Source organism: Aegilops tauschii, chromosome 3 (genome assembly GCF_002575655.3).
Source record: "Aegilops tauschii subsp. strangulata cultivar AL8/78 chromosome 3, Aet v6.0, whole genome shotgun sequence".
In the NCBI taxonomy this organism is placed as follows: Eukaryota; Viridiplantae; Streptophyta; class Magnoliopsida; order Poales; family Poaceae; genus Aegilops; species Aegilops tauschii.
The window spans coordinates 277693000-277703699 of NC_053037.3; positions in this window are offsets into that span (position 1 = coordinate 277693000).

The following is a 10700-nucleotide window of genomic DNA, read 5'->3' on the forward strand; positions in this document are numbered from 1 at the left end:
TGGTAACAGGAGACAGGGGATACGATGTTTACCCAGGTTTGTGCCCTCTCTATGGAGGTAATACCCTACTTCCTGCTTGATTGATCTTGATGAATATGAGTATTACAAGATTTGATCTACCACGAGATCGTAATGGCTAAAACCCTAGAAGTCTAGCCTGTATGACTATGGTTATGAATATTGGCCTCTACAGACCTAGCCCTCCGGTTTATATAGACACCGGAGGAATCCGGGATTACATAAGGTCGGTTACAGAGAAAGTAATCTTCATATTCGGTCGCCAAGCTTGCCTTCCACGCTAAGGAGAGTCCCATCCGGACACGGGTAGAGTCTTCGGTCTTCGTATCTTCACAGCCCATCAGTCCGGCCCATGGCGAACAGGCCGGACGCCCGAGGACCCCTGAGTCCAGGACTCCCTCAACGGTACTGCTCAGGATTCCAGTATGAACCATCAACATTCATTTTCCTCTCGAACCCAACACCCTCTTTCCTAGGGTTTTGGTTCAGAATCTGTTTCTTAAGGACATCGCATAGTGTCTGATGCCCTTTGAGGCTTTTGTACATGCCAGTCTCAAGCAATGTCTTCAAACCAGCATTCTAATCAACAATAGTAGTGGTGTCCTCAGAAGAGGGGTTAGTTACCTCATCAGCAGTTGAAGATATTGCAACATCAGAGGCAGTAGAACATTCAGCAATAGAGACAGCATTATCACGCTCAAGACATAACATGGTGGCACAAAGTTTTCTTGAGTGTAACTGATCTGTTGAGCGAGTAGTGAATCGTTCTCCTTTTGAAGATCTTCATGAGATGCTCTCAGTTTCTCGAGATCTTGCTTCCTTTTAATATAATCATAGGAAAGCTTCTCATGAGAGGCTGAGAGGGTTTCATGACGACTTTCAAGTTCTTCATACTTAACGAGAAGATTTTTGATGTCTTCGATTAACAACTGAGTTCGATTCATTTCCTCGTCCAACAGGTCATCGCTTTTGTCTAGAAACTTTTGAATGTGTTACATAGCAGTTTGTTTTCCGTTGCAATTTTAGCAAGTGTCCTATAGCTAGGTTTGGATTCACACTCAGATTCATTTTCACTGGAGGTTTGAAAGTAAGCATCGCGTGAGTTTACCTTGGCACCTCGTGCCATGAAGTAGTAGGTCGGAGTAGAGTCGTCCTCATCATCGGCTTCAACGTCGGCGGCGTGACCATTGTCTTCAGTGTTGAAGATGGACTTGGTGACGAATGCTGAAGCTAGAGCCAGGCTTGCCACGCCTGAATCAGACTCCTCCTCAGACTCCACGTCCGCCTCCTCAGAAGCAGACTCCTCCTCTGAATCCATCTCCTTGCCAATGAATGCACAAGCCTCGCCAGATGAGCTCTTCTTGTGAGACGAAGACTTTGATGAAGACTTTGAATAAGACTTCAAAGATTTCTTCTTCTTCTTGTCGTCAGAATCATATTCCTTGATCTTCTTCTTTTTCTTACATTCCTTGTCCCATTGAGGACTTTCAGATATGTAGTGGCCTGGCTTCTTGTATTTGTGGCATGGTCTCTTATTGTAGTCACGAGAGGAAGCCTCATCATTTCTTGAGCTGGATCTTGAAGACTTTCCGAAGCGATTCTTCTTGGAGAACTTTTGGAACTTCCTCACGAGCATTGCCAGCTCTTTGCCATTGTCTTCAGGATCACCAGAACTGCAGTCAGATTCTTCTTCAGATGAGGAAACATCTTTTGCCATCAAAGCACAGGATCTGCCATAGTTGGGACCATGGATATCTCACTTCTCAGATAGCTGGAACTCATGTGTGTTGAGCCTCTCAAGTATGTCAGACGGATCGAGATCTTTGAAGTCAGGGCATTCTTGAATCATCAGGGCCAAAGTGTCAAATGAGCTGTCAAGTGATCTCAGTAGCTTCTTCACAATTTCATGCTTGGTGATCTCACTAGCGCCAAGTGCGCGAAGGTCATTGGTGATATCGGTGAGGCGATCAAACGTGAGCTGGACATATTCTCATTGTCGTTTCTCTTGAAGCGGTTGAAGAGATTGCGAATAACATCAATCCTTGAGTCTCTCTGAGTTGAGACGCCTTCGTTGACTTTGGACAGCCAGTCCCAGACTAGCTTCGCAGTTTCCAGAGTACTCACACGACCATACTATCCTTTGGTCAGATGACCACAGATGATGTTCTTGCCAGTCGAGTCCAGTTGCGCGAACCTCTTGACAACAACAGCGGTGACACCTTCAGCAACCTTGGGGACGCCTGTCCTGACGACATACCAGAGGTTGATGTCAATGGCTTCAAGATGCATACGCATCTTATTTTTCCAGTAGGGGTAATCAATGCCATCGAAGACGGGGCACGCAGCGGAGACCTTGATTATCCCTGTAGTCAACATAGCTAAAAATCCAGGTGGTTAAACCAAATCACACAGAATAAGGGAGCACCTTGCTCTGATACCAATTGAAAGTGCTAGTTATCGACTAGAGGGGGGTGAATAGGTGATTTTTATGAAAGTCTTCAAAACACGAGGTGTTTGAAGACAATCAATCAAGTTGAACTAATATGATATGCAGCGGAAGATAAACTACTCTAGACTGACCATAGTCAAGTAAGCAATATAGAGAAAGCACGAAGACAAATGGCAGCTAGGTAGAACAGATTGGAATGGAAGACAGTATGAAGCCAAACGGGTAATAGTCTTCGCACAGTGAAGTCAAACAGATCAGGAAAGCAAGCAATGACTTCACGAAGACAAACTGAAATGTAAAGAAGGTAGGGGATAGAACCAGTAGCTTGGTGAAGACAAGGATTTGGTAGACCAGTTCCAGTTGATGTGACAACTGTACATCTGGTTAGGGAGGCTGAGATTGAACTCAGAAGACTGTGTCTTCACCTTATTCCCCTTGAGCTAAGGACACCTAGTCCTCGGCCAATCACTCTGGTAAGTCTTCAAAGTAGACTTCCAAACCTTCACAGACTCCGTTCACCGGCGATCCACAATGACACTTGGATCCTCAGAACGTGATGCCTAACCGGATGGAGGATGCGCAGTCCTCAAGTGTAACAAGTCTTCAGGTCACGCGGACAAAAAGACTTCAGTGATGCCTAACACTCTTTGGCTCTGGGTGTTTTGGGCTTTGTCCTCACAAGGATCTCTCTCTCTCTCAAAGGCTTCGGAGGTGGGTTGCTCTCAAATGACAAAATCCGTGCACTAACTCTGAGTAGCCGCCAATTTATGGTGTAGGGGGTGGGCTATTTATAGCCAGGACGCAACCCAACATGATATGTCCAGAATGACCCTGGGTCACTAAGGAACAGGCACGTGTCCAATGGTCGATTTCAAACACATGCAGCAGCTTGGCTTGGGCTATAAGCAAAGCTGACTCATCAAACTCTGGATAAGATTTGCTCTCATTGTCTTCACTCGAAGACATAGGATTTGGGTTGAGCATCACGTCAGTCTTCTGACTTTGTTCACTTGGACCGCACTTAACAGTTCGGTGGTTCCTATGAATCAATAAAGAAGAAAAGGAAACTACGAAAGAAACTATGTCTTTGCACTCCATATTCTTCAAGTGAATGTCTTCCCATGTCATTATCTTCAAGGTGAATGTCTTCATGAACCACCATTGTCTTCAATGTCTTCATACATTTTTAGGGGTCATCTCTGGTAGGAAAACCGAATCAATGAGGGACTTCTACCTGTGTTATCCTGCATTTCTCACAAACACATTAGTCGCTCAACCACGTTTGTCGTCAATACTCCAAAACCAACTAGGGGTGGCACTAGATGCACTTTCAGTGATCATCATCATGCAAGCAATCATTTGCAAGATAGTTCACTAGTGGGACAAGCGAAGTACCGTCACCTATGTTACCTTTACAGCTCCACTCATGTGTTGTAGGTGAGGTTGCAAAAATTGACACTTGGTCAATAGCTTCATCAACTTGATGGTACCATGTGGGGGTGCATTATCGTCCATCATGGCCATCGGTTTGCCCATTGGAGATATGGACTCATCGAGGATTGGCGCGTCATCATGTAGGACATCTATCACCAAAGAGGAAAAGACACTAGGAGTAGAGGTTAAGTCGTTAGAAATCATAGTGGCCTCCCGTGCCCTCTCAACTACCTCACTCACTAAGTGTTGTGGCTCACTCACTCCTGGTAAGATGCTCTCACTCATATAGTTGGTGGAGTCACTCAAATGGCTCTCAACCTCACATAGGATGTGTGGCATGCTCTCAAGTGTGGGGCTAGTGGTGGTCACACTCATTCTCTCATAGGAAATGCACTCAATGTCATATATGGTGGAGTCACTCATCTCACTCATGGGGTAGTGGCTCTCCTCACATGGCAATTGGGGCATCTTATCATATGTGGGTGTCGAAGAAATGTTGGTGCAAATGTCTCCATGCTCAACTCCTATCACCGCCTTGGTTGAAGGGATAGTCCCATGCTCAACCTCCTCATCCATGACGCCTCCAAAGATGAATGCCGTAGGAAGTGGCAAATCATCACTCTCCTCCGAGACCAAAGATAAAGTCTCATGCACGGTCTCGTAGCTTCACTCGGAATAGGAGACATATTGGGGCGTCGTCTTCATGTTGTTGAAGAGGTTCGTGCTCGCCGCCGTGGTCGAAGGGGATGGCCCTTGCTCAACCGTCTTGTCATCGTCTTGTATGAGGCCCATATGATGTGGCACCTCGTAGCTCGTCTCCATGACCGAAGGGAATTTCCCATGCTCGGCCATCTTCCTTGGGGGGCTTCCGAAGATGGAAGTGTTGCCCTCGCTTGTAGGTGGTCGCCTTGGACTTGATGATTTTGATGTAGGCTTACTCATGGGAAGTAGGCGAAGATGACATACGTCCAAAGGCGAAGATGCCTTGATAACACTTGGCGAAGATGTTGAAGTGGTGGTGGTAGCCGTAGCTTCCTCTTGGTGGTGCTTGTCTCGTGGTCTTCTTTTGTGCTCATGAAGGTTGGTCGTAGCTTGATGTAGAGCTTGTTGTGACTTGTATATTTACGCATGTGGAGCATCTTCATCTTGATGGTGCCGTTGTCGTGCTTGAGCACGTAGTAGATGTCGTTCGTCGTCATCGTGCACATATTGCTTGGAGATGACTTGCCCTTCATGATGATGTGGAGCACGAATGTGATGGTGGTCGCCATGGAGATGTGGACGTGGATGAATTGTGCTTGCATCGCTTGGGTGCTCTGAAGATGATCCACTTGCTCGTCGCCGCCTTGACGATGACGAAGGGGAAGAATGGTTGACCAACAAGGCCTGAATCTCCTCCATCCTTGCATCATTCTCCTCCTTTTGTGCGGAAAACTTGTTGTCGAAGTAGTCTCTTGTATGTGCTTCAGAGTGTCGTATGTCGATGGCGAGGTTGTTGATGCACTCTCGCAATCTTGAATGTTTGCCTTGCATTTGTTGTTGTAGCTCGAAGATGGATGTTTTGGTGATGTAGTTGTTCGAGCCGTCATTGTTGTCAAAGACCGGAGATGAAACACCTTGCCTATCCATCACAAGACTTGAGAAAATGTGAGTGCGAGAAAGGGAAGAACTAGACCAAATGTATTTTTCCATTGTTGAAGATGTATCGATGATCACTCAATAATGTAACAAGGAAATAGCACAATTGGTACCGGTTCTCATCAATTCTCACACCTACACAAGTAAGGCTTATGGAGTAGCTTGGTGAGGATAGTGGCACAAAAATTTGATGCAAAATGTTAGCAAGAGTCAATAATGTTGAAAGAGATTCACAAATTCGCAAGTGCAACAAGTAGACCAATAGCAATGAAAGGCACATGAAAACACACGCACGAATAGATAAATGTGGTTGTGCAACCAAGGATTGAGCGGAAAATGTGGAATCCACATAAAATGCTCTTATCACACAACACTAGGGAGACGCTAGCCGATTGCTCAATAGGCGGATATGACTTGTGCACTACCTATATGAGACAAAATGTATCAACTTCCTATCACAAGTATGCTACGTATGTATGGTTCCCGGTGTTTCTCTCAAGATGATCGGATATGACAATCTTGTATGCAATGTGGTATGATGCTATGGCTATTTCTTACAAGCTTCTTTGCTCTTCTCTTTTTCTTAGCTTAAAAGCTTATTCCTTTTTTTTGATATGGCCACAATGCGAAATGCACAAACCAGAGATAGCAATTGTGTATATACGGGAACAATCTTGTGACACAAGGGATGATATGATACCAAGATGATACCAATATGATATGGTATGTATGCAATGGAAGGTGTAGATCGACGATTACTAATGTGCACAAGTAACGTTGCCAGCAATACTCAAAGGCTAGTCTCGATAGACAAGTGACGCAAAATGGGCTAGGGGTTATCAATACAATGGCAAGAAGAATTTACAATGATGGGATACCACGATACCAAGATGATATAGAGGTTACCTCTTGCTTATGGTTAGGGTGTCAAGATGGTGAAGGTGGTCGATGTCGAATGCTTGTCAAAGTTGAGTTGCGGTGTTGTCGATGTCGGACCGTTCCTTGTTAGCCGAAACACTCAAGGAAATGGGAAAACCGCAAACTCAAAATCTCCAAAGGCAAATGTCAAATGGTGGTAGCGGAAAAGCGGTGGTGGTTGCGGGAGTATTGGTGAAAACCCGGTCAAAATGGGTTAAGGTGGAAGGGTAAGATGGGCTATACACGGTGTTGGAGTTGAAGGCACGGTCCCTAAGTAGCCTAAACACCTTAGGAGACACAAACCACAACTCAAACAAGCTCTATCAAAATTGGGTTAAGTTGGGGTGGGGGAAGTGTATGGTGGGCAAGCCTATGCGGAAGTTATGGTGGTGGTTGATGAAGAAGCAACCATCCCTAAGTAGCCGAAACACCTTAGGAGACTCGAATCACAACTCAAACAACCTCAAATGCAAAGGGGAACAAAACGGGTTATGCGGAAGTCGGTGGTGGTTATGCGGATGATATGGTGGAAGCCCTAGGCAAAGATGCCAAAGTTCCAAAACATATATGGGGTCAAATGGTGATGGTAGTATTTTTGTGTAGTGGGGGATGTCAAGAGCTTCAAAACGAGCTAAAGAACGTCAAAATCGGACTCCGAATGAATTAGTTATGGTCAAAACGGTGAAACACGGGAGGCTGAAATCCCACGGGTCGGGCATCCGGGGGCTAGGCCAGAAATCCGGGACCTGATGTCCAGAACTGCGCGTGAAATTGCGCTCCAGGAGTCAGATGTCCGGGGCCACGGGCCGGATGTCCGGGCTTCAAATCCGAGGATGAACTCAAGGAACTCGATTTTGTGGGCGGAAATTGAAGATTTTGGGGGGCAAAATTCGAGAGATTTCGTGGTTCGAAAGTGGGGAAACTTGGGAGAAAGATAGATCTACTAGAAACACATCGAATCCATGGATCAAAATCAACAAAACATCATCAAACCAACAAATCACAAAAAAATTGGGGGCTATTTTTGGTGGGGCTTTTTGAAATTTAGGACGAAATCAAGCAAAACAAGGCTAGAAAATGGTGGGAGAGACTCCAAATTCGTGATCAACGTGGCTCATGATACCAAGATGATGTAGGGTGGTAACCTTAAGGCCAATCTTTCATGAAATGGAGGGGATCCCGCAAATAACGCGAAGAACACGAGGGGAAACACGAGAGAAATCGCAAGGGGAACGAGAGGATACACTCAAAGCAATAAGAAACAATCACACATGTGCTAGATCCATGAACACAAAGAGAGATACATGATCCAAAGTCAACAAAGGACGATACAAATGGTAGCTAGTTCATCTCTGTGAGGAGGCCTTGAGTCCGTGAGGGATCTCCCCGTGAGGGGTCTTGAATCCAAGCGTCGATCTTCTCCGTAGAGGCCGCGGTCTCTCTTGATGGAGTAGAACCAAATGCTAACCCTAGCTAGGAGGAGGTGGAGGAGTATATATAGTCTAGGGCCATCAAGGGGTAAGTGAGGGAGAGTTTAAATGGGCTCTGGCCCGGTTGTGCTCGCGCAGGTGCCGAATGTCCGGGCTGGGGACCAGATGTCCGGCAGCTCGCGAGGAGCCGGATGTCCGGGTTGGACTTGCCCGTTTTCTGTGCTCTCTGGATAGTATGCGTCGGAGTTCCGGGCAGGCGCTGGATGTCCGGCCCGTCACAGGGCGCCAAATGTCCGGGGGTCGGCCGGATGTCCGGCTGCTATAGGGTCGCCTCGCGTCCGTTTCTCTTTGGCCTTGTTATCGTTGGTGGCGCGGGATGTCCGGGCTCCTGCCGGTTGTTCGACCACTATAGCTTCACGGCGACTCCAATTGAGGCACTTCACGCTCCGCTTCCATGTGGACTTGGAATGTACCTCGAGCATCTCCATGGTCGTCTCCTCGGTTCCTAAGCACATGTAGTGTCTTTGCATTAGGTAGCAACCATGTCTCGCATGAATGGAAAGGGGAAGCATTTCGGAGCGGGTTCACCTTGTGTCCAATGGCGAATGGTCGAGGTCTCATCATATGACCTCTTGGGGCTTGGGGAGTAGTCGTAGTGTACATGGGGATGGCCGTAGGATGCTCCGCATCACGTGGGCTACTGTTCATCCACGGGCTACTATTCATCCAGCCTATACGGGGTCCTGTTCATCCACCCCCAACCGGTTGGGATGGGTGGCGTCCTCCTTTGGGCCCCGTTCATCTAACGGAAATCGCCTGCTGCCACGAGGTCCTGTTCATCCAGCGGCAACCGCTTACACACGGCCGGGGTCCCGTTCATCCAACCCCCACCGGGAACTGTTCATCCGCAGCCAACCAACCAGGTAGGTCGACTTGTTCTACGTCTTGCGTGTGCGGTAGCAACGGGGACTGTTCATCTAGAGGCAACCCAAACGGCTAGCTACATCTCGCACGGGGACTTGATCAGGTTCACTAAGCAACCAAGGGATCGATCGGGTTCAGTTAGCAGCGAAGGAATCGCTTGGGTTCACTTAGCAGTAAAGGAATCGATCGAGTTTAGTTAGCAGCGAAGGGATCGACCTGCTTCAGTATGTAGTGGGATTGATCGATCGCTCTGGTTCAATTAGTGAGCACCCCACACACATGTGTATACGATAGAAACACGCAAATCACAGTGCATCGCTCAGCTCCAACCAGTAACCGGGAACTCCCTGAAATTTTCCTCACCCTCACTTCTACCATGATTTTTTTACATCATGGACGGCCAAAAGAATGTCACGCAGGCGCGTCTCTGGCCCACCAAGGACAAAAAGCCCAATTTCTATCATAATTGTTTTTCATACAAGTAGGAGCCCACCACATCTATGATGATGCGTGTTTTCACAATTATCGTCATAGAAGTGTCATAAGCATGACAAAAAAAGTTTTCATTCGGGCCATAATGTCACGGATGTGTCTTTTTTTGTAGTGAGATGGGGAAATGCCTTCATTGCTATGGAACCCGCTGAATATTATTCCGAGACAGATACTAATGATGATGAATCAAGTGATGATGATTTACCTTCACATCTCTACCTCATGGCTAAAACTTCGAAGGAACAGGTATCATCCAAACATCACAAGTCTGGAAATGATTTTTCCTCAGATAACATACCTTATGCCAAACTTGTTAAAATTGCTAAATCTCAACAAGAGGAACTTGAGAAAATTTTAAGGAAGTCCGAAGGATTACTGGTCGAATATATGGAAAAAAATCAAGAGTTGACCGAAGAGCATAATGCTCTTTCGTCAACCTCTGATGATCTTTCCAACCGATATAATTATGTTGCACTAGACTGCGAGAAATAATCAAATGAACTCCTTAGTAGGGATCAAGAAATCGAGTCACTAAAAGAGTCTTATAATGTGCTTGTTAAAGAAAAAGATTCTCTCTTCACCGAGCAATCTGAAAAACTTCCTGATGATTTTGTACCTCCTTGCCTACAATGTTTAGAGCATAGCAATGCTGACTCCACTGCTGAAACTTCCTCTTCTATCATCATGAATAATGTTGCTAGTACGAATGTTATAACTAATGCCTCTTTCAAGGAAATTTTTGTTGTCTCTAATGAAAATTTCAGTCTTGGACCTTTTCTTTAGACGGGAATGCTAAAAAGTCTCAAAGGGCATCAAACCTGTGTGATGTTCTCGAGAAGTCGATACTACAGAAAAATCCCAGAAAGGAAGGTGTAGGTTTCGAAAGAAAGCTCAACATCGATGGAACTTACTAGACCCCCGAGCAATATCCTCAGACTAGCTGATTCGTGCCTCGATCAAAACCCTCAAACCAGCATGTCTCTCTGGGCATGACTATCCCATCACTATTGTTCCTAATGAGTCAGACGACTCCAACTACAATCTGTTTAAACAACAGAATGGTAAGATTTTTGCTCGGTATATTTGGACTAACTATAGGAATGGTTTACCAAAGAAGCAAATTTGGGTGAAGAAATCTTTCATAGAAGTTTTATCTGTGGTATCTTCTCTAACCATAGATGATAAGCATTCAAAATATAATAAAGTTATTCATTCGAATGGGAATAGTATTAACCCTTGATAAAAGGAATACATGCGTATTTATTCGAACCATTATACCCATGTCTCGGGATACAACTTCAATGCTTACTCACACACTGAATAGATAAACTACGAAGGACATCAAAGGAGAACAAACTCTCCACAACAGACAAAGACAAGGTCCCTGTGTCCAACGC